Source organism: Heterocephalus glaber, unplaced genomic scaffold (assembly GCF_053883595.1).
Source record: "Heterocephalus glaber isolate CG9 unplaced genomic scaffold, H.glaber_assembly_v1.0 deba00001497, whole genome shotgun sequence".
Classification (NCBI taxonomy): domain Eukaryota; kingdom Metazoa; phylum Chordata; class Mammalia; order Rodentia; family Bathyergidae; genus Heterocephalus; species Heterocephalus glaber.
The window spans coordinates 68108015-68131082 of record NW_028258320.1 but is presented as its reverse complement, the minus strand read 5'-3'; the positions used below and the strand labels follow the sequence as shown (position 1 = coordinate 68131082).

General features: G+C 41.6%; 1 protein-coding gene and 1 pseudogene across 4 annotated transcripts in view; one reads left to right on the top strand and one right to left on the bottom strand.

The window, feature by feature from the left end:
- Nucleotides 1-23068, bottom strand: part of Gfra1 (GDNF family receptor alpha 1) — a 201055-nt gene that overhangs the window by 115535 nt on the left and 62452 nt on the right. The gene's annotated exons all lie outside the window — the stretch shown is intronic.
- On the top strand, nucleotides 1577-3405 carry LOC106008845 (ankyrin repeat domain-containing protein 1 pseudogene; annotated as a pseudogene).

The window sequence follows — 23068 nt, the reverse complement described above, 5'->3', positions numbered from 1 at the left end:
TAATCGCAGCCTGCTTAACACCAGCAGGGTAATAAAGGTAAGGTGCCATATTTATTGTTGCTATTTTAATTGTTACTATGCCCCTCGCAGTGTCTCACAGCAGTAGATCCCCATCTAGGCATTGGCCCTGAGCCACCTCCAGAAAACCTGCAGCTTTTATCTTTTTCTCTTCTTTAACTTTATTCTTTTTTTGGTATAAAAAATGGCTGCGATACTTGCATTCATCAATAAAAGCACCAAGAATTCTAGAAAAAGACTTAGCTCTTCCTCGGTGCAAATAGTCGGTGAACATTTAGCAATCATGTAATACTGTTTCATTCAAAGATGAATGTGAGCCTACGTGAGGCCATAGGCTGGAGCTCTGTTCCAGTTTCTGCTCTCAAAACATCTCTGGGGGACCCTGGGTGTCTCCAATGTCACCTGCTTGCAATTATATCCCTTGTATGATGGGTGAGCTGGACAAAGTGCTCAGTGAGGATCTTTCCAGAACAGGAGAGAAGGGAAAAGGGGTACCAGAGAAATTCCTTCCATGGCTTTGCAGCACAGGATCAGCCAGCAGCAGCTATTCTATGCGTCCACAAGGACCTCACTTAAGGACCCTGTAATGGTAGCATACACAGAAGAGGCCCCTGCCAACCGGAGAGGGCAGCAGGTATTACAAGTCCAGTGCCAGTCCCTGGGAGGAAATGAGGCTTCCAGTGGCTAAAAGGTAGTTAATACTGTCCCGGACAGCCTTGCCTTTTCCAGACAGGTTTGTATTTCACCAGTGATGGACTGTGACTCCCTCAAAACTCCCAAAGGAGCTAAGTGACAAGGGAAAAAAGCCACATCGCTTCACACAGAAGTGCTGGCAGCTCCTAATTACTGATGCACCACTAAGCAAGGTTTTGCCAACAGCCAAATGTGCTTGAGTGCATGCACTTACAAAATAAGGGTATGTGGCACAACTGATTGGTTTGCACATAAGTATGTGACATTACATAATTCAGAAAGACCCGTCTCTCTCTAGCTATACAAGTCAAGGGGGAATGGCTCTTTTCAAAAAAAAAACAGCACACATTTAAATGCCATATCGTCTCTCATCTAATTACCTCTGTCTTTCGTATACAGAAAGGGAGGGGGACACTGAATGTTCATTTTAAGTACCATCTATCATCTGCTTAATTAATCACAAGCAAAACCTATTTGCATTTCAGGTGAAAAGAACATAAAAGAAATGAGATTTTCTTGACAAATGACAGCACTGTATTCGTAAGGAATATGAATTTCCTCTCAAGGAAAAAGAATAATTTTCACTGCAATTCATATCTCACCCCTGTGAGCATTAAGTAAACTTCAAGTATCTCTTCCTTCCCTTGGCTTGAGTGAAACGTCCCTTCGGCCGTCACCCTAAAAGCCTGAAGACAACCTGAAGACAGGGTCATGTCTTGGCCCCTTTTCCAGGGGCCACTAATGTTTCTGGGAAATTTTATGTTAAAATTCTATGAAGATTGGGCCGGGGATTTAGCTCAGTGGTTTCACCACCTGCTGTGCAAGCACAAGAACTGAGTTCGATCCCCGGTACCAAAAAAAAAAAAAAAAAAAAAATTCTATGAAGACACTGAAGATACCAGAAATTTGGATGTGCCAGGAATGGGACATCTCCCGAGGAAAGCTGCAGGCCATGAGTGGGGCTATCCCAAGAAATAGGCCATGTGGGCTGCAACAGGTCACAGGGAAGAAAAACAGCAATGGGGAGACAAGGGAATTCCTTCCCGAGGATTTCAGAGATGGAGAATATGGAGCTGCTGTTACTTTAGAGAAGCAAGATGATCTGAAGACTCTTCCAGGCTACATGTGAGCCTGGCAGAGCAACAGTGGAAAAGTGAGAAACAGCAAGAGGCAGAGCTCAAGAAGAAAAAACTAGAACAAAGATCAAAGCTTGAAAATTTAGAAGACCTTGAAATGATCATTCAACTGAAGAAAAGGAAAAAAATACAGGAAAACTAAAGTTCCAGTTGTAAAGGAACCAGAACCCCAAATCATCACAGAACCTGTGGATGTGCCTCAGTTTCTGAAGGCTGCTCTGGAGAACAAACTACCAGTAGTCGTGAAATTCTTGTCAGACAAGGACAATCCAGATGTCTGTGATGAGTATAAACGGACAGCCCTTCATAGAGCATGTTTGGAAGGACATTTGGCAACCGTGGAGAAGTTAATAGAAGCTGGAGCCCAGATCAAATTCCATGATATGCTTGAATGCACAGCCATCCACTGGGCATGCTGTGGAGGAAGCCTGGATGTCTTAAAACTGTTGCTGAACAAAGGTGCAAAAATCAGCGCCCGAGATAAGCTAATCAGCACAGCGCTTCATGTGGATGTGAGGACCGGCCACTATGAGTGTGCAGAGCACCTTATCGCCTGCAAGGCAGATCTCAACTCCAAAAACAAAGGAGGAGATACCCCTCTGCAGGACGCTGTGAGACTGAATCGTTGCAAGATGGTCAGACTCCTGATTATGTATGGTGCTGACCTCAACATCAAGAACTGTGCTGGGAAGACACCAATGGATCTAGTACTCCACTGGCAGAATGGAACCAAAGCAATATTCGACAGCCTTAAGGAGAACTCTTACGAAACCTCTCTCATAGCTACATTCTAGGGGAAACTTTCATCTGTAGCTGTGCACTGGCATTTTGAAGGGATGGCCCAAAAGAAGAATGAGCAGCCTTAAAACCCAGCTTCTGTTATCAACCTGTTATGAAGATGTTCCTAATGAAGTTTCAAGAAAGCACAGAGTTATAGGTGTTTAAATTTCCTTTAGTGAAACTTACTTTTTAAAATTTATTCCTGTTTATTTATTTATTTTGTAACATATTCAGACTTTCAGGAGCATCCATTTGGTGAGCAAAACTTATCTGTTAACACATTCAGCACCTTCCTGTAGATAGTTCTAAACCATGAGAATGAGCAATGCTCTAAGTGCCTACTTATGTGTCCTCACTGAAATAAGAGATTGAAATAAGAGATTTCAAGGTATTTTGAAAGGACAAAGGTGATTATTGCAAATATATATTCTTTTGAACTTTTAATGTTGACGTTTGAATGAACAATGGAAGACATGTAGTGACAGGAAAGGAAACAAAAGACTGAAAGTAATTCTATGGAAAAGGCAATAAAGCCAGCCATTTCACTGCTGGGGCTGGTTTTGTTTTTTTCTTTGACCAAGTCGCCCAGGGTACTAAGGTGAAAGAATGTCAGGAGTGTATGTGCAGGATAGTAAAAAGAGCCACCATTAGAGACATGCAGAACTGAGTCTAATCAAAAAAGATGAAAGGAATTGCAAACTGTAAATGTGTAAATGTATACTGTATTGTACTTATACTTTATATTCATAATAAAAGCAAAGAAACTCTGAAAAAAAAACTCTACGAAGGGGAAATACACGGATTTTCACAGGTATGTTCGGGTAACTGCAATTGAAATGATCAAAGCATTGCATGTGAATGGAAGGTAGGATTTTAAAGGCAATGAGGTATAAAACAATGTTTGTAATACTTGTATTCATCAATAAAAGCAGCAAGAATTCTAGAAAAAGACTTAACTCTTCCTGAATGCAAACAGCCCGTGAATATTTAGTATTTGCATAATATTGTTTCATTCAAAAATTGTCTATATAAAATCATGAGGCTGAAGTCTGCTCCAGCCTCTGCTCTTGAAGCATCTCCAGAGGACCCTGGTGGCTCCAATGTCACTTACTTGCAATTATGTCCTTTGTACAATGAGTGAGTTGTATAAAGTTCTCAGTGAGGCTCCTTCTAGAACTAAAAAGCTAAAATTGCAGCATTATTCAATGAGTTACGTTCTAATTCCCCAAGCCTGAAAACTGCTCTCTTGTTTTTTAATATTAATAAAGTCTAATTTAAATAATAATCTAAGAGTTAGTGGTGTGGATAATCCAAAAGAAGAAGCTCATCCAAAACCATTTTATCTAGCATGAGAACACAGGGATTGACTTTTCTATGGCAGGCTTTAACTTTTCACTGTTTCATTTAGGTTGGTATTAAAATTTGTTTACCTTCACTGCACGCACATTCACACAGGGAATGAACAAAGTAATCCAGAACCTTGACTGGCTATCAGAGGGGAGTGGCTTTCTTTGCCAGAGAACATTTATTCAAAGGCAGTGAGTACTCTAGCAAGCATGGTAGCGTTAAATTCTCATTTATCTCCAAAAGGACCAAAGCACAGTCATGGATATGATGTCCTGATGGCTGCCAGTCAGGGCTAGAGAGAGGGACATATTTCTCCACCCTCCCTGCCCCTAGCAAGGCCTCACTGAATACTCACTGCATGAGAGGCACTAGGTTATACCCCACAAATAAATCTAGAAAGTAGACATCCTAGTGTTCTTGAATCTCATAATCTGATGGACAACTGGAGAAAACTATAAACCTATATTTGATACATGCTGTGACAGAAGAGATGCATAGAGACAGCAGGATGCCAGTACCAGGGGGAAAGGAGGCCACTTCAGATATGATGGTTGGCGAGGGGTCTTTTTGTGTCAGTGCATGTAAGCTGAGACCAGCAGGACATGGGGTTCAGTCCCACGCAGAAGTGCTCATGGGATACCTCCATGCCTGATACACAGACTCCTCACTGTGAAACACCTGTCAACAAAGTAGGTGGTAGTGAAATAAGCCAGATACACAAGGACAGAGATTGCATGACTTTTCTTACATGAGGCACCAACAACAGTCCAATTCATAAGACAGAAAGTAGAACAGTGGCTGCCAGGGCCTGAGGGGAAGGAACAAATGGAAGTTACTATTTAACGGGTGCAACATTTCAGTTTGGAAAGATGAAAACCTTCTGGAGATGGTGGGGATGGCTGCCTAATGATGTAAATGTGCTTAGCGCCACTGAATTGCATACGCACAAATGGCTGAGATGGTAAATTGTATGTTATGTACATGCTACTATGATTTTTTTAAAGGCAGGCAGAGACCGGGCACCTAAGCATGCTTCCTGGGCTGGTGAACAAATCCATAGTTAGAGAAGTGGTTCGCAGACTTCGGAAGATAAATTCCTTCCTTCAAGCTGGGGATTTAGCTCAGTGGCACCACAACTGCCTTGAGAGCACAAGGTCTTGATTTGATCCCCAGTACCAGAAAAAAAAAAGTCCTTCCTTCAGAAAGGACAAATTTTATTTATTTATTTATTTTAGGTTTTTTGAGACAGCATCTCCTGCTATAAATTCAGGCTGGCCTTGAACTATGTATCCTAGGCTGCATAATGAACACACAGTGATCCTCCTGTCTCATCCTCCCAAGTGCTGGGATCACAGGCATGCACCACCACACCTGGCCAACGGCACATTTTAGAGGGGTGGATCTCAGCAGGGGGCATCTGACACCACAGTGCCTGTTTGTCCCTCTGTGTGTCTACATCATAGCTCAAGAAATACTGCCTCCAAGGAATATCCTAGATTAGCACATCTTGTTTACCAAAGAAATAATGTTCCTTTAGCCCTGCCCCACCCTCTGATTTGTTCATTTATAACCTGCCTTCCTATCTCTCTTAGAGAACAGTATTCACCTTCCTTTCCCTCTATTTACACACAAGACACAGACACACACACAAATACACAAACACACCACCTGTACTCTAGGCTCATTTTACCCATTGATGCAACATTTACATTTGTGACCAGATAAATGAGCTATTTAAATTTTCATTCTCTTTAAGCATTCACTGTAGCAGAGTTATTACATAAATATCTTCTGAAATTCATTTATTCATTCATTCATTCATACTTAATGAATGAAATATCTCCTCTTAGGTAATGGAAATTAAAGAAGTAGGTTGAAAACCACTAACTTCCACAATTTTATTCAGTGCTTTGAGTTTGATTTTTCTATTATAGTTTACATTTCCAATTTTATCCAGTACAATGCTTTTTTCCATGTCAAAGACAGAATTTTCTATGAACCATGGATATGTAATAGTTATCTATTTCTCCATTTATAGCACTCATCATTTTAGAAGGTCAAAGGAAAATGCATTAGGCCACAGGTTTTTTAAGGTCTTTCTTCCTGATGAAGGTGAAGATGGGGATAGCTCGCTCTGAGAAGACAAATGCCCCCCCAGGGAGGCACTGAAAGCCCTACAAGAGCCTCAGACAAGGCTGGGAGGGAGCCCAGCGCTCTGGGAGAAACCTAGGCCCCAGCAACTCTGACACTAGTGTGAAATGCTGTCCCAAGACAAGCGAAGAGCAGTGACAGCAGGCAGAGGCAACTGCTTCTCCCACCAAAAGGGAAAAGATTCATTCATTTAACTCACTGGCTGGGCTTCTTGCAGCTGAGCACTGTGCCAACTGCTGGCGATGCCCTTGTACTCCTAAAGCCAAATCTTTCAAGTGCACAGGTCCCCACGTGACAGAGAACAGGTGAACTCAATACCTGATGAGTGTCTAAAGTCAAACTTCTAGAATCCAGGAGTCACCAGACTGCTCCTCCCTCTACTTGAAGAGGAGAGCAGATCACTACATTCCCCCTGCTGGAATCAAGAGCAATGGACTCCCAGGAAATCAGCTTCCACCCCAAGCCTGTGCCTGGCAAACGGAAGAGGAGTGAAAGCCAGGATTCCTCATGTTCCCCATAAAGTTTTATCCTCATAGCTGCCTGAAGGGTGCTGCCAAGACCCCACACTTCCAGTCTCCACCTCCTATCCAGGGACTGAGGAGTTGCTTCATTCAATGTTTCCCCCAAAATTTCAACAAATCCTTCTTCAAACCACAGAACCCTGATCTACCTAACCCCAAACACCATTTACAAGATTATAAAAGTGGAAGAAAGGACAGGAGCAGGGAAAGGAGAAAGGGTTCTGGAAGGAAGCTGGGTCTGGCTTTGCCTGGGGGTGTGGGGAGGCAAAGCCTTTCCTTTTCCCTTTGGCCCCGAGATTTGTGTCATATTTGGTGACAAAGCTCCAAATGCTAATTGAATGCATTAAAAGCATAATAACACAATCCAGAGAATTGTTTTCGCTGTCGTTTTAAACTTCCAGTGTTCCTGGCTACCCACAGCTAAACAAGAACAGGTAAAAGATCTTCCTGAAATAAAAACAAGGTGGGGAGTAGGCACCTACTTGGAAGTTCACCAGGGTCCCACAGAGAAAAGGGCAACTGCCTAGTGCAAGGCAGTTTGGTATCAATGCAGTCATCTCTGGATAGCTGCCAACGCTAAGGTTAAAAAGCAATATTACAAGGCTTCTACGATGACAGCCTACTGGGAAACATTTGTTGGAAATTGCTCTGCCTATCATTTAGTCAGCAAAAAAAAGCCCACAGTACTAGTTATGCTCCAACTCTGTTGAGTGTGCATCTATAAATGATTCAAATTGTAAGCACATAAAGCCCCCATACAGGTAGATGTAATCACTATAAAAGCCTGGAGCCTCAGCCCTGTTCTTTTATATTGATAGGCCGTATAAATTTTCACCATATGTTGCCAAATAAGAAGCATAATTATAAGAAAAAGTATATTCTGAGTTTTAAATTCAACTTTTGAAAAGGAAATCAGAATGACTTTTTGGCATCAGGCAGTAAACTTTTCGGCAGATACATTGTGAAAAACTGACACTCTAAAGCGTATGGCAGCATACAGACCAACTGAATTTTAACTGTACCTTTTCAGTCAATGGGAAGGAGCAACTTATGCATTGCCAGGGGAAAATTACAAGGTTTTAACTAGACTGTCTCCTTGAGTCTCCAAATACTTGAAAACTTGAAAGCATTTTAAAGTGAACTAAAGCATGTAAAAGAAAAATAAAGGGCTGGTCTTTCGATGATCAGAGTAGAGTAGGGTGAACTAGTCAGTTTTCAGTTAGTAGGGGATAGTTAGGAGTTGTCTGGCTACCACTCCAGAGTCCAAATGAGATCTTCTTTTTTGCTTTTCATCATGATTTAAGGAGTTAGTGGCTTGGAGCTTTTTGCTTCCACTAATAGAGAAACCCTCTCTTAGAAAGGGGACCCTGACCCCTTGACCCCATGGGCCAGGCAGGACTATCTTCCTTAATGCAAGCAAATTCATCCCCATCAGGAATGAAGGATTTGGGTCTGCAGGTTGAGAGTGAGGCCTAGCTTGCCAAAAGGGTAGGCTTCCACTTGGACTCCAGCCCTGGATTTCTTGCCCTCTTGGCCATGGACTGCTCTTCAGCATGACCACCAGCCTAATACTACTCGGCCCAGATGAGATGGTTGTCTGCAGCAGCTCCACTTTCAACATCATCACAAATCATACCAGCATGACTTATGGGCTGGGGAAGGGCCAATGAATTGTCCAAGAAAACACAGACTTGGCTTTGTTTGGAGGCTGAATCCACAAAAAAACAATGAGAACAGGCAGCCTAGTGCACCTTTACCAGTGAAAATCTCCTTTTTCAAAGCTATTCAATGCCTATCTCTCCCTCTGGCAAAACCCAAAGCTCAGCTTCTTGGAAACAAAAATCACAGAAAAACACCAAAAAGTCTGAATGAGTGTGAGTCTGGGCAGGTCACAATGCTGAAGATCCAAACTGGCCAGTCAAGCAACAGCTATGGAAGCCAACACAGCAAGGGCTATGGACTATTTCTTCTTCGTCCTCAGTAAAACCTGGGGAAATTGAGGAAGTGCAGACGAGTATTAGCAGGTACATTTTTATGTTCACGATTACTTCTAAGTGGTCAAGACAGGGCAGAAACAGCTGCCTTTGTACAGCTCCCACCCCAGACCCTCCACTCACAAGCCAAACCCCCTGACAAAGAGCTGTTCATTGGTCAAGCTGGGAAAACCATATTTGTGAGACTAATTTTCTGAAGTTACTAAAGTGGGCTGGAAAAATGAAAGCCAAGGAGATTACAAAATAAAAATAGACTTTTTTTATTATTGAGGCATTTTAAGAGCAATTATGCTGCTGCAGTCATAACAGCCACTTGTGCAAACAGCAGGTCAGGAAAGTACAAAAGACTCCTGCCACCTCCACACCCACTCCAGGGGCTATTAAAGTTTGGGGAGGGGAAGAAAAGAGAAAGGATTTTTAGGACTTTAGGGGTTTTTTTAGTTGATTCTTTAAAATATATTAACATATTCTTTACCATTCAAAGAAAAATAAAACCAAACACACTATGGGGAGATAAAGTGAAAAAAATTACACGTTGGGTATGAAAGATAAAGGGTTTCATCTAGTCCTAAGTTCACAGAAATGTCACCAATCCTTCACCATCAGTGACATCTATTTTGTATTTTCTGATGCAGCTAGTAGAGAGAAGAAATGGTCCCCAGAGATACAAACTCTGCCTTTATTGGGAAAATGCTGCACCTTGCAACCTGAGAAGGCAGGCAGAAGGGTGCAGAAAAATCTCTAAGCCAACCCTGGCATGGGCCTCTTGCCCTGAGACCTGCCTCCGCCATTTCCCTGGGCCAGCCTGGTCCCCAAGACAATTTGAAAGTCAACATTCTGTAAAAAAAAAGGCTCATTATAAAGCCTTAAATGAGGAGCTGTAGGATGACTGCTGAGTTACTAATAATTTGCTGCCTCTCAACCTGCTGTATATGCAGAAAGTAGTTTTTAAATATTCCAATGGATTTGTTTTGGTATTTACAAATTGGGTCTGTTAGGTAAATCGATGTGGCCAAAGTTGACTGATAAATGAGAATAGACTATCTAAAAATAACCCCATGAATATTTTCCCACCAGACAGTCAAACAAACAAATCCTTTTCCAATGAGTCATTTCTGACCCAGCTCACCTTCCAGGTTAACTGGAAACTCCGAACCCCTGCAGACAAACCCACTAGACAGTCTAAGTTTTCTAATTTGCCCTGAAGAAATCAAAAGGGAATTTGAAAAGTTAATTAAAATTTCTAGCACAGTTCTTGTCGATAGGTAACTAGATGCATATTTACCTAGCTCAGGAGCTGAGTTTCTGAAAATTTAAGTATTCTGGTTGATACAGAATTACCCTATATTCATGGATTATCAATGCTCAATAATTAGAATAGAAACAAAACCAATGAACAACTTTAATTTTCTGTTTTGATGATTCAACCCTTGGCCTTCTGATTCACACACTGCAGGGGATCAATAACTGTTTTCTATATGACTGAATTAAGAAGATACTTCAACATTTAGACACTCTGAGCCACTTGTAGTTCATTTCATCACTCTATCAATAGCTTCATCTTAATTTCCTACACAGACTGAGAACGACTTCTGAAATTTCTCATTCACTATGGCTTCTGACCAGCACCCTGATATGGAGACACAGGAAAGGGGGGCTCAGACAAGTAAAAGAGACACTTATAGGCCATATGGTTTCTAGAAACAATTAATCTTTGACACTATAGTGCAAAAGCAGCCAGAAACAATAAATAAGTGAACAGATATGGCTGTGTTCCAATAAAACTTTATTTAAAAAAAATAACAGCCAGCATCTAGGCCGCAGTGAGACAATCAAGAAGCAATTGGTTCTCTTGTTTTCCCATGCAAGCTAGAGTGGGGTGTGTGGCCATGGCTATCATATCCCTTCTCCTCATTTCCTTTTCCCCATTCCCGGCCACAGAATGGACTGGAAGAGCATGTCTCAGTGTCCTCCTACCATTCCTGAAGTTGCTCTTACAGGAGGTACAGCTTGGCAGTCAGCCACAGAGATCCCTCCCCAACTTCTACCATTCTAGTTACTGAAGCCATAGGTTTGATGCTGAACTTCACCATGGCTGCTGCAGGGGTCCTGGACATTCTGTATCCACTTGGACCAATCATAGGCCTGTACAAGAACCAATCATCAGGCTCAAATTTTAGCCAATCATAGGCCTGCAGTTGCCATATAAGCAGCACTTTCCCTACGCTTCTCAGGTTAGTCTAGGAGGGCTCCCTCTGGTGTACTGACTCCCCTGGGCTGCTCCCCAAGTCCTGTTAAAATAAAGCCATGCTTTGGTAGTCCTGTAAACCTACTCGTGATTCCTGTGTGTGGATGGAGCAGTTTCTTTAAATAAAAGAGCAATAAACACTAGAAGTTGTTACCCCTGAGAAGCTGCAGAGATCAGAAGCCAACAAAGATCAGCAGCAGAGAGCAACAACTGGCACACTCAACTGATGCACAAGTCACTGTTGAATAGCAGTGGTTGGCAAAGACCAACGGCCAGCAGCAGTATCAACCAACAATGCTTGGCATTAACTGGTATCCACCAGTCCAGTTGCAACAGGGCTTCTAGCAGAACTGTACTCTGCCAATTCATGATTTCTATCTGAACTGAGCAAAAGAACCCTCAACTTCTTGACAATAGCAGTTTGCTAACTTCTGTACTGAAGTAACTCTTTCTTTTCCTCATGGCCAAGTTTAAAAAACATCACCCTCATCGAGGCTTCCTTAGTGCCTTCTTAATGAACTCTTCCTACTTTAAAATGACCTATCAATTTCATTCTTTTTGTTACAGTCCCATAGTCAGACTGAATCATATAACAAGTCAGAAAGACTACTAATTTTGTACCCTTCAAACTGATAGCCTTTAAATGTTTGTTAAACGTGATGTTTAACCTGAATTGTATCAACTTGATTGGCCTAGAAGCTGCCCATATTATTCAAGCACACTACTAGGTGTGCCTGGGTGGATCCAGAGGTGTGAACTTGGACCTTAGGAACTTGGCCCCTTTCTCTCTGGCACTGCTTCCCTGCTATGCTTCCCAGGTGCCATAAACTAAGCATCTTTGCCCCACCATGCCCTTCCCCCTTAAAGTTTCTGTACCAGCTGATCATGACTGAATCCCCTGAACCCATGAGGCAAATTAAACCTCTCCTCCTTTAAGATGTGGGTGTTGAGTACTGTCTTACAGTGATAGGAAGCCGACTAATGCACTAAACACTCTTGGAGAAGGCAGTTCAAGTGCCATGGCAGGGAAGGGCAAGAGGAACCCACAATGGGGCAGACTTCCCTACATAATTCCTAGCAATTCAGTTTAAGCACAGATTTGCAAACCTTATTCAGTAAAACCTAACATTCTCAGCTAATCATGTCATTGTTATTAAGTATTTACTGAGTAGAAGGCAGTATAGAGGGCATGGTGGTTGAGGAGAGGATTAAAACCTAGTTAAGGAGGAAAGATACAAAAGACACAAGGTAAAACGAGTTATTATGTCAATATAGCCATAGTTGGATGTCATCTCACACAACATTAGACTACCATGGGGAGGTCCCATCCCTTTTTTGCAGATAAGAACATTTAAGCATCAAAAATGATTTCCCTCATATCACACAGTGATTACATATGCCTTCTGAAAACCAGTCTACTGTGGCATGAATTTGTATCTAAATATTTTCTAGATTTTAGGAAAGCCACATTTTAGTGGCTATGGTAAACAGAGAAGTCACGGGTCTGGCATCAAGGATTTAATATACTGCTGGTCAATATAAACACTGAGACCCTGACCATGTCCCACAGAGGAAGAGGGTTTTTATAGAAAAGAATGTTGATATGTACCTTCAAAGTGGTACTTTCTTAATTCTGTATCAAGTTTCTTTTCAGAATCACCCTACTGTCAGACTCCAAACCAGCCACTGACCAAATCATTGAGCAATTCACTAAATATCTACTATGTTCCAAGGTGCAGAGATAAAAAGATGAATAAGATACATCCTATCCACAGAAAGCTATTAGTCAAGTGGGGTTAACATGGGAAATTCCAGTTTGCTAATCTGAAGGCCAAATCTTTTTTCTTATATGGATCAGCAGCACCATGTCTAATGATTTATTTGCTTTATTTAGCAAAATAAACACTAAATGACCTTCGAGTTGTTTCCAAAAGTGTCATATAACCAAAATACCCACTAAGGATACTGGAGAAACTGTATTAAAGCCATTGGGGGGGGGGGCTTCCATAAGGGAATGAAATAAACCAAATTTGAGGACCAAAGTGTCAGAGTTGGAATCTTGACTCTGTCAGTGGTGTGATTTTGGGAAATTTAATAAATTTCTCTGAATGTCTTTTTTAACCCAAAATTGAGATAATTCTTATAGGGCTCATTAACTTTACAAGTACTCCCAGAGCAATTTTTATGTAGTTGGCCTTATTCTGGATATTGGGTTATGAGAATGAATAACACAGGCCCACCCTTGTATTCATGAAACATATTCTCTCTAGCTGGAGACAGAGATGATAAATGAAAAATAATTTCAGATAACACTGAGTACTATTTTAGCTTCCTAAGATTACTACAATTAATTGGTACAAATCTGGGGGATCTAAGACAGCAAAGTTATTTTTTCACAGTTCTGGAACCCAGCTGATCAGAATTTAGGTGTCAATAGCGCCAGTTTACTTCTGAAGGGTCTAGGGAAAAATCTTCTTGTGCTTTTATCAGCTTCTGGTGATAACTGCAACCCTGCCTCTGTCTTCACACAGCCTTCTCTCTGTCCTCTCCTCCTTTGAATAAGGACAACAAGTCAATGGATTTATATCTACTCTAAACCCAGGATTTTGTCTCAAAATCCTTAAATGTCCTCATCTGAATGTTTGTGCCTCCGCCCTCAAATTCCTATGTTGAAACCTAATCGCCAATGTGATATTAAAACGTGGGGTCTTTGGGAAGTGATTAGGTCACAGAGGTAGCGCTCTCGTGAATAGTATTAGTGTTCTTATGAAAGAGGCCCCAGAGAGCCTCCTTGCAAACCCAGCTAGAAGGGACCACTTACGAGCCAGGAATAGAGCTCACCACACCAAATGTGCCAGCACTTTAATCTTAAACTTCCCACCATCCAGGATCATGAGAAATAAATTTTCATTTTTTTACAAACCACCGGCCTTTCGGTATTTTATGACAGCCCCCTGAATAAAGTAGTACAGCCCTATTTCAAAATAAGGTCACACTGTGACCTCATCCAGAAGTTAGATCCTCTTGTCACTCTTTAGGTAGACATAAAGTGGGGTGGGGGGAGGAAGGTAATAGCACTATTCAAACCACTATCAGTGCTACAAATAAATTAAATGAGGAAATGAGATAGTATGCAGAAGGGATAAAACTTTACCTATCGTAGCCAGTAAAGGCATCTCTGTGGAGATGCCTGTCTGATAAAGAGCAGCAGGCTACAGAAGCATGGTTCCAGAACCCTCAGGCAAGAACGAGCTTGGACAACAGGCCCAAGGCAACAAATAGAAGCCTGAGAAAGTGACTGAGTAAGGTGAGCAGGGAGATACCAGAGGAACAAGGGAGACCTGAGAAACTCGGGTGACTGGCGGTGGATCCTGAAAGCTGATATGAGACCTGAATGTGGGAGAAAGTCCCCAAAGTATGCATTAACTGCTTCTGCACTAGGGCTAGAAGGCTGCTCCCCTTATAACCCAGCCATCAAAGAGAGTGGGTGGTCCAGTGCCAGGAAGCCCCAATTCACAGTAGACCTCTGATCAGAGTGCATTAATCTATAGCCTATCTCCCCAACTCCCCCACAGTGTGCAGGTGGTTTCCTGATGCAGGATATTAACTTTCAGCAGCTGGAGGTCCCTAGCCTCCAGGCTGGCCTAAAAGGTTTCCCCAGGTTTGGATAATCCTCAGATAAAGAGTTGAACTTTTGCGGGCTTATGAGAACCACACACACAGTCCTTCAGGGACTCGCTCATCACGAACTTTAATCCATCTCAAATAAAACCTGTGGGCACAGACACAGTCTCCCACTCATGGCTGTTAAATAGGGAGGAAGAACAGCTTTGTCTGTTCTGCAAAAGCCTCTTCTATTTGGACTGCACCCGTGGATTTAATTTCCAAGATTCACATTTTAATTCCTTAAGATATTTAGGAGATAAATAGATAGAGAGCCTATGGTTGAGACAGGGCCCTTTTCTGCAAACCCACTTGAACTTTCCTCTCTCCCAAGCCCTTGTTTTTCTCTCTCGTGAAATTGCATCAGATTTTCTTCTCCATTCTCCTCACATGCCTCCCTATCTTCTTGCTCCCTTTTCTCTTTCCTGCCCCTGGCCTCCAGGAATGTTCTCTCCTCCCTTTGGACCCAGGCTGTTTGGTTGCCTATAGAAATTCAATAGTGTTCCCTCAAACTCATGTCCACCCAGACCCCCAGAATATGACTTTATTTGGAAATAGGGTCTATGCAGATAATAATTAAGATGCTGTCATAATGGACAGCATTAGAAGCTCTGCAGCTGTACCCCAAGGCCTGGCTCCTCCTCCAGGATAGTCCCCCTCTGACTGACTTGTGCCCTGATGACTGGAGAGGCCACATTCTATGTATTTACATAAACTACCACAACAGGGATATCTCTTTATTTTTCCTCAATATTTTATTATTAAGTTTTCAACTATGTATCAAAAGTGAATGAATTTTACAATGAATATTCATGTACCTACCACTATAATTGCTTTATTACATATTTACCCATTAATTCACCCTGCTCTCTATCCAACAGTATATCCATCTTATTTATTTTTTGGATGTGTCTCAAAATAAATTCCGAATACCAGTACCCTTTACTCTAAATGCTTTGGCGGGTACTTCATTCACCAAGATTCAATATTTGGTTACAGTTTTTTCCTTTTAAGGTAAAATATACAAAAAACAAAATGCACAAAACTTAAGTGTACATTTTCTGAGTTTTGACAAATTCACACAGCTATACAGACCAAACCTGATCAAGACTGAGAGCATTACCGTCAGTTGAGAAGGTTCCCTCTTGCCTCTTCCAAGTCAATCCCCAGTCCCATCTCCCAAGAAGCAATCAATGTGTTGAGTTTTTCCATCATAAATTAGTTTTAAGAATTTCATATCAATGCAGCCATACAATGTCCTCTTTTTTGGGAAAGGCTTCTTTCGCTCGATATGTTTTTGAAATTGATCATGCTGTTGTATAGACTAATACCTTGCTCCTTTTTATCCTTGAGTGGTATTCCAATATGAGCACACCACACTTTGTCTTTTCTCCAGCTGACGGACAGTGGGCCATTTCCAGATTGGGGCTATTATAAATAAAGTTGTTATAATGACTTGCATTCAAGACTTCTTGGATAGATGCTTTCATTTCTCAGGGATTTGGCTGGGACCTCTTGCCCAATTATGGCACTTTTTATCCTGATCCACTGGAAAGCCCAATTCTGTCTCTAGTCCCTCAAAAATAACTATGTAATGTAGTTATTAAAAATTCAAACAGGGGGGCCGGGTATTTAGCTCAGTGGTTCCGCCGCCTGCCTCGCAAGCGTAAGGACCCGAGTTCAATCCCCGGTACCAAAAAAAAAAGAATTCAAACCAATTGCCTGGTCTGAACTCTGACTCAGTTCTTCACTAGCTATAGGACTTTCTGCAAAATAAAACGAATTAGGCTTCCCGAATCTATTTCAGTATCTGAAAAATAAGGACACAGTGATTAATAAGTGCATAAGCCTCATAAACTTCTTTTTGGTTGACTTGGGTTGACCTAATAAAACACTGTAAAGTATAAATATTTATTAAACAACAAACACTTCTTTCTCAGGCCTGGAGATTGGAAGCTGAAGATCAGGGTGCCCATAGGGTCAGATCTTGGTGATGACCCACATCTTGGTTTGCAGATGGCCAACTTCATGCTATGTTCTCGCATGACAGTGAGAAAAATGATGTCTCTTCTTACAAGGGCACTAACCCCTTTCATGAGGATGCCACTCTCATGACTTAATTATCTTCCAATGATCCCACTTCTAACATATACATCGGGGTTAGGATTCCCACAGATGAATTTTGGAGGAACACAAACATTCAGTCCACAGCAGTGCTACCTTGGGGAGGAAGTGAGTTAATGTATGTGGAGCATATCATGTGCCTAGTACACACTAAGCAAGTAAGTAGAGATGACCTTTACTTTTTGTCACCCAACATACAACATGGACCATTGCGTGGTAATCTATGCACAGGACATGATTATTTTTGCACTCCACAAGCTACAGTGGCTTTCTTGGTCTTTCTAGAGCTAGTCTAAACTCTGCTCCCAGATTTTAAAATAATCAAGAAAATAATTGTTACAGTTATCTAAAATAGCAAGTTTTTTTTAAACAGACTGAAATTTCATCAACTCTGCTGACCAGGAATGCTGAATAGTTGATCGGTAGTTCTCAGTAACAAAAAGACTAACAAAATGAGTAGTAAGAAAAATAGCCAATACTATTCACTTGTAAATAAAATCTTTCCACTCATACTTATTTTGGGGCAATAAACAGGGGGCAAAGGCTCTACAATTAGCTCCATCTGATCCCAACCCTGACACATTCATTACCCTCTGAATACTCCATAAACATACCATGCATGCATTTGCCTTTACCTATTTAGACCATCCTCCTCTAGTCCCATACACCCCCAGGATTGGGTCTTCCTTTGTCCAGCCCACTCTGATCTTTCCTTGAAGGCCATTTTTTCAGCAACCCTTGGGTTCTTTTGCCAACTCTTGAGCTCCCATGAATTCCTGCAGCACAGGAGCAACAACATAATCCACAGACTGATTAGCCTTGTATCTCTGAGCTTCGGAGAAATCACCAGCTGTCAGATGCCAGGAGCAATGTGCCCTAAGTCTCCTGAGTCCCTGTTCATACCTTGCCCAAACCCAAGTAGATTTGCTGATTCATTTAGGCCCAAATACAATCCTCTACTACCACCATCAGAAACGGATGGCAGTGGGGAACAGAACGAAGATTTTTGGACCTAAGGATATAATATGACTTTTTGCTTGACTGTCAATTCGCCATATATTACTGTCAGTATCCTGGCTCAACTTCCCCAAAGTGCCTAGAAGATCAACAGAAACACAACAGACACATATATACACACACTTGTATGCACATACCCACCACAGCTACACGAAAACCGCTCATCCTCTTGACCCTTTTCTATTTTCATTTATCAAACAGCTACTGAGCACCTACTATTTGCTCAGCACTGCATTTGGTGCTAGAGATTCAACATAAAATATGGAATCCTTTCTTTCTGGGAGCTCAATCTTGTGTGAAAGTCCAGATGATTAAACAGATCGTGACAAGAGTGTGAAAGGTGGTGATAGAGCATCAGGAGGAAACAGGCAGGATCAGAGTTGAAGGCAGAGCTGTGAAGCTGAGTGAATCAGAGGGAGGAGAGGAGGCAGGCTGAGTTTTGAAGAGCAAGCAGGAGCAGCAGCATAGCTAGAAGGAAAGCCAGAAGGTGGCACCTCTTTAATAATCTCAGGGTAAAATGTCATGGTGGCTGTGAATATTGTAATAAACAGACAGTAGAGGACTGTGAAAATGAGAAGAGCTCTCCCACACACACTGGAAGGGAAACACCCATGGCTAGGTCATAATGGCAGAATCTGGCTACTTGTCGAGGGTGGGGTGCTGAAAAGAGGAGAATGCGTATCAGATAAAGCAATAATAGATCCAAAGTCACAGAGGTAGGGGCAAGCATGTAGAAGAATAGGAATCAATCTGTTGGTGCCTTATGGGGATGAACAAAGTGAGACAGGGAAGGGATGCTAGAAATGAAGACAGTGCTGTAGCTTGAAAAATGAGAACCCCCATATCCAGCCATGAGCAAGGGAACATGTCATCACATCCACTGTCAAGTACGAAGAGAACATTTCAATTGTCTCACCAAATGATTAGCAAAAGATGACCTGAACTGCAGACAAAACAGTTCATATAAATCAACCACAACTGTGGAATGTTCTGTGGCTTTCAGCAAGCCAGGCTCCAAAAATAATGGAAGAAGGTACTCCCTGACATTTAGGGTTCAAGCAGTTCCCACCGTCTGACTACTCAGCCAGAGAGGAGCAGTGGGCCAGAGGCAGCAAAAGGAACTAGGAAGCAGGAATCACCGGTCTGCACAGGTACCCCCACCCACCAGTCAATGGATACGGCAGTCAGGGCAGGTCTCCAGGTCCCAACACCTCCTCTGCCTGGAGAGGGCTGTGCACCAACGTGGGCACCTGGGAAGGGAAGAGGAAGCTGGGTTAATAGGCTCAATCATTCACGCACACAACTAACCTCTGGAGTGAGTCAGAAATACTCTAAGTCTCACAATCTTCTTTCAGGAAAAACTTGGAGACCTAAAGGCTGGCTCTATCTTGGTCCCCAAGGAAGATCAAGCAATCTAAGAAGGCACAGGGGGGCTAAACATTAACAGCTGTAATATTACAGAAACCAGTTGTTTGTCCCTGGCTTGCCCAGGCTATGGGAGAAAATTCAAATACTCTGCTCTGAAACAAGGCCCCAAGCAATTAGCCTCCACTCTAGATAAGGCAAACCACTGAGAAGACTGGGAAACTAGAATAGGTTTAGAGATCAGAAGAACAAGTGTGGGTCCAGTGTGGAAGCAAAAGGGCATGCAATAAATTTTCCATTCTGCACCTGGACAGTCATGTTAGGCCTTGGAAATGGTCAAAAATCTGTCATTCTGTCCCAGGGGGAGTAGATGAAAGTGCTTCTGTAGGAGTCAGGACACAACAGACGCAGAACCTGAAGGCATACAACCCAGGTATTCCTCTGAAATGGGAATTTCCAGATAAGAAATAAAAGGAGGCTAGACTGATCCACATGGTAATGAACTAGTGCAGTGATGGCAAGCCTTTTAGTGCTTTCAGTGATACAAACAGCCCACTGCAGCACACATGTACCATAGGTTCACCACTACTGGACTTAAGTACTTGAATAAGAGCTAATGCTTAATGAATGCAGGTGGACCTGATCACAGAGATAGTCACAATTATGTTTATATACATCAGTCAGTCACATATATTTCTTTGGCCTATCAGCTAAGAGGACCTAAAACAAATGACACCCGAGTAGCATTAAGCTCACCTACCACTCCGATTTTGGTTCCCAGTATTACTTTCACACAAAAGGAACCAGGACTCCTTGGAGCAGTGACTGATAATAGGATTAGAGTGGGATACACTCCTGGGGCATCTGTAGGGCCCTAATGTATTTACAGAAGTGCTCAAAAATATTTTTGATGGTTAATATGTCAAAGGTTCATAGAATCCAACTAAAGAGCTTCCAGTGGCCCAAGGTGGAATAATTTGAGCAAGAAAATAAATAAATAGTTCTGGATCATAATGTAAAGTGTAAAACAAACACGTACAAGTCCATAATGATATAAATTACTGAATAGGCTATGAAATGGCAGCCAAATCTCTGGTACAGAATAATTTATGTATGGAGATAGTCTGTCCTTAATGAGGTGGAGCACTCCTTACAGCACTCCTTACAGGTGATCTGTGTACAGGTTTCCATCCAAAGAGCACAATGTGGAAAGGGGAGAAAAGTACTAGCGTTACAGAAGAAAAACTTGACAAATATTTCTTCAGCTAAGTGATCAAGATCAATGACAATAATCATAAATCATGTTGGTAGTATGTGCCCTTGATATGTGATGAAAATGGTGTTTTACCTCTGTAATCTTCCTTCTCCAAATCCATAACCCTAGTCTTATCATAAGTAAAACATCATACAAATTCCAAAAAGGAGGGCATCCTACCAGACACATGAGTAGTATTGCTCAAAAACAGTCAAAGTCATTAAAAAACAAGGGAAACCTGAGAAATAATCTGCTATAGTCTGAATATCTGTTTCGTCAAAATTTGTATGTTGAAACTTAATCCCCGGTGTAATAGGGTTAAGAGGTGGGAAGTCCAAGATTGAGATGTGAGCAGATTCAGTGTTGGTTGAGTCTTGCTGTGTCTTCACCTAGCAAAAAGGAAAAATGACTTCCTCCAGCCTCTTCAGGAAGGGCGCCAAACGCATTCATGGGGGTCGAGTCCTCAGAACCTAATCACCTCCTAAAGTCCCACCTGTAAATACTATCACAATGCTAATCATAGGGAAAACTGGGAACAGAGTACATGAAAACTCTCTATGCTGTGTTATAATTTTCATAACTCTAAAATGATTTGACAAAATAAAATATATCAATTAAAAATAATCCTGGCTCTTCCATAAATAGTTCTATAACTATCGCTAGAACAATTCCACTGTATGCCTCAGCTTTGTCCTTGGTGAACTGGTATTATTGGTTATAATTTCCTCATACAATTTGATGGTAAACTCAATGACAGGCACATTTCCCAGCCCAATGTTTGCAATGTAAGGGGTAACAAATGTTGGCATTGTCCCAATAACAATGTTAAAAGGACAAACCACTCTTCTTTGTAGCAACCATCTCAACGGAAGAATCTAAAAGTGTTCCCCTTTACTGATCAGGTAATTATGAAATGCAAGTTACTGGGGAAAGAGACTCTAAGACCTCATCCCAAGCGCATGCCTTTGGATTAGAATAGGCACATGGTGAACTGTCATAAAGATCCACCTGACATGGTCACTTGGCAGGGAACAGACAGCTGTGCACAACCCATGCAGAATGTGATAAAGCATCACAGCACATATTATTGTTTAAATCTGGTTATTCTTTTCCATGAGGAAAAAGAATCATCTTTTCATCATATTCTTTTCCATGAGGAAAAGAATCATCTCACATACACATACACACACACACACACACACACACACACACACAAAGTGGATATATGTAAAATTAAGTGGTAATGTTTAGTTTGTGCTGGAAAAATGGATGTACTTCCTTTGTGGTTCCAAATATTCTACTGATTACTGCAAAGATAAGGAGATGATATACATACACAGCAAGCATTAGCATATGCAAAGTGTGATCAGAGAACCAACCACTTTCTACCACATAGTGTTAATGCATTTCCCTCATTTCCTACTTAACCATCATATAACAACTTGGAAAGTCTGCCTGGAAATGGTAACAACAGATTTAATTCATTTACCCAAATCCTACATTCATAAAGAAAATAACATTTCATAATGCAAAACATTACCAGGGGGACCATAATTCATGGCTAAGGGATCACAGCTTTCTTTATAATAGATGGATTTTCTGAAATAATCAGGAAAACATAAGATCAAGCCCCAGAAGTTTGGCCACTAAGTTCAAAATATGCAAAAGAGCTCAGCTCAAGCTTATTATAAATAGTAGTGGTCTCTTGTCACCACAAGCCCACCCCAACAATTAACAAGCTTAGCTAAGCTGCCAGTAACAAACTATGATTTATTGTTCTCTTCAAATTAATAAAAGCACTACCATCCACTGTGAATTCTAGTAGCCATTCATGTGGGAAAGAGCTGACATTCAAAATGGCCATGTGAGTCAGCTACACTTCTGAACCATATTCTTTAACCTTAGGTCTTAGCCACTAGGAACCTTCTGCTTCCACCTTGGTCCTCCAGAGACTAGCCAAAACCTGTACAAAGGACATAGCTCTACTCTGTGAGCCCAAGTCCACTTAAAAATTCTCCAAATAGAGTAACAGCAGGAAGCCAACAATGTCAGGGCTTTTTTCAACTCTCTCATTTTACAGATGAAAAAGCTGAGGCCAGACACCAAAGCAACTTGTCTAAGACACAAAAGACAGCAGCCCTGATGTGAGCAAAAAAATCCTCTGAGGATTGGCTACTGATAGGAGAAAAGAGGACTTTTGGACCACAGCTAGGTTTAGTTTGTTTGTGTAAGCTTCAATTAAGAATTTAAAAATTGTTAAGTTTTGCATATACTCCCAGAACTCTGGCTTCTCTTGAAAATCTTGGGTATCTGTCCATCGTGGATACTACCTGTCCTTATCTGTGGAGCTGGGGACTAACTGCCCTGGACAACTGGACATGAGGTCTCCAGGGGCCACACCCCTGCTCACAGCAAGCACTTCTTCCTGTGCTGCCAGGGGCCCTGGAGACAACGGAATTTGTTATCCTTTCTCTCTCTTATATGCACCAAAAGTCGAAAATACAGACATAAGATATTTTTCTCACATACAGCCATCATTGACTGGTATTTATGGGAGTTTGTTTCCAGGCCCCCTGAAGAAGCCAAAATTCAAGAATACTCAAGCCCCTTATATAAAACAGTATGTATAACATTTGCATATAAGCTAAACACATATACACTTTCTGTATATTTTTAATCATCTCTAGATGACTCATAGTACCTCAAACAATGTGAGTGGTGTGTAAACAGTTGTTGCATTATTATTTAAAGGATAA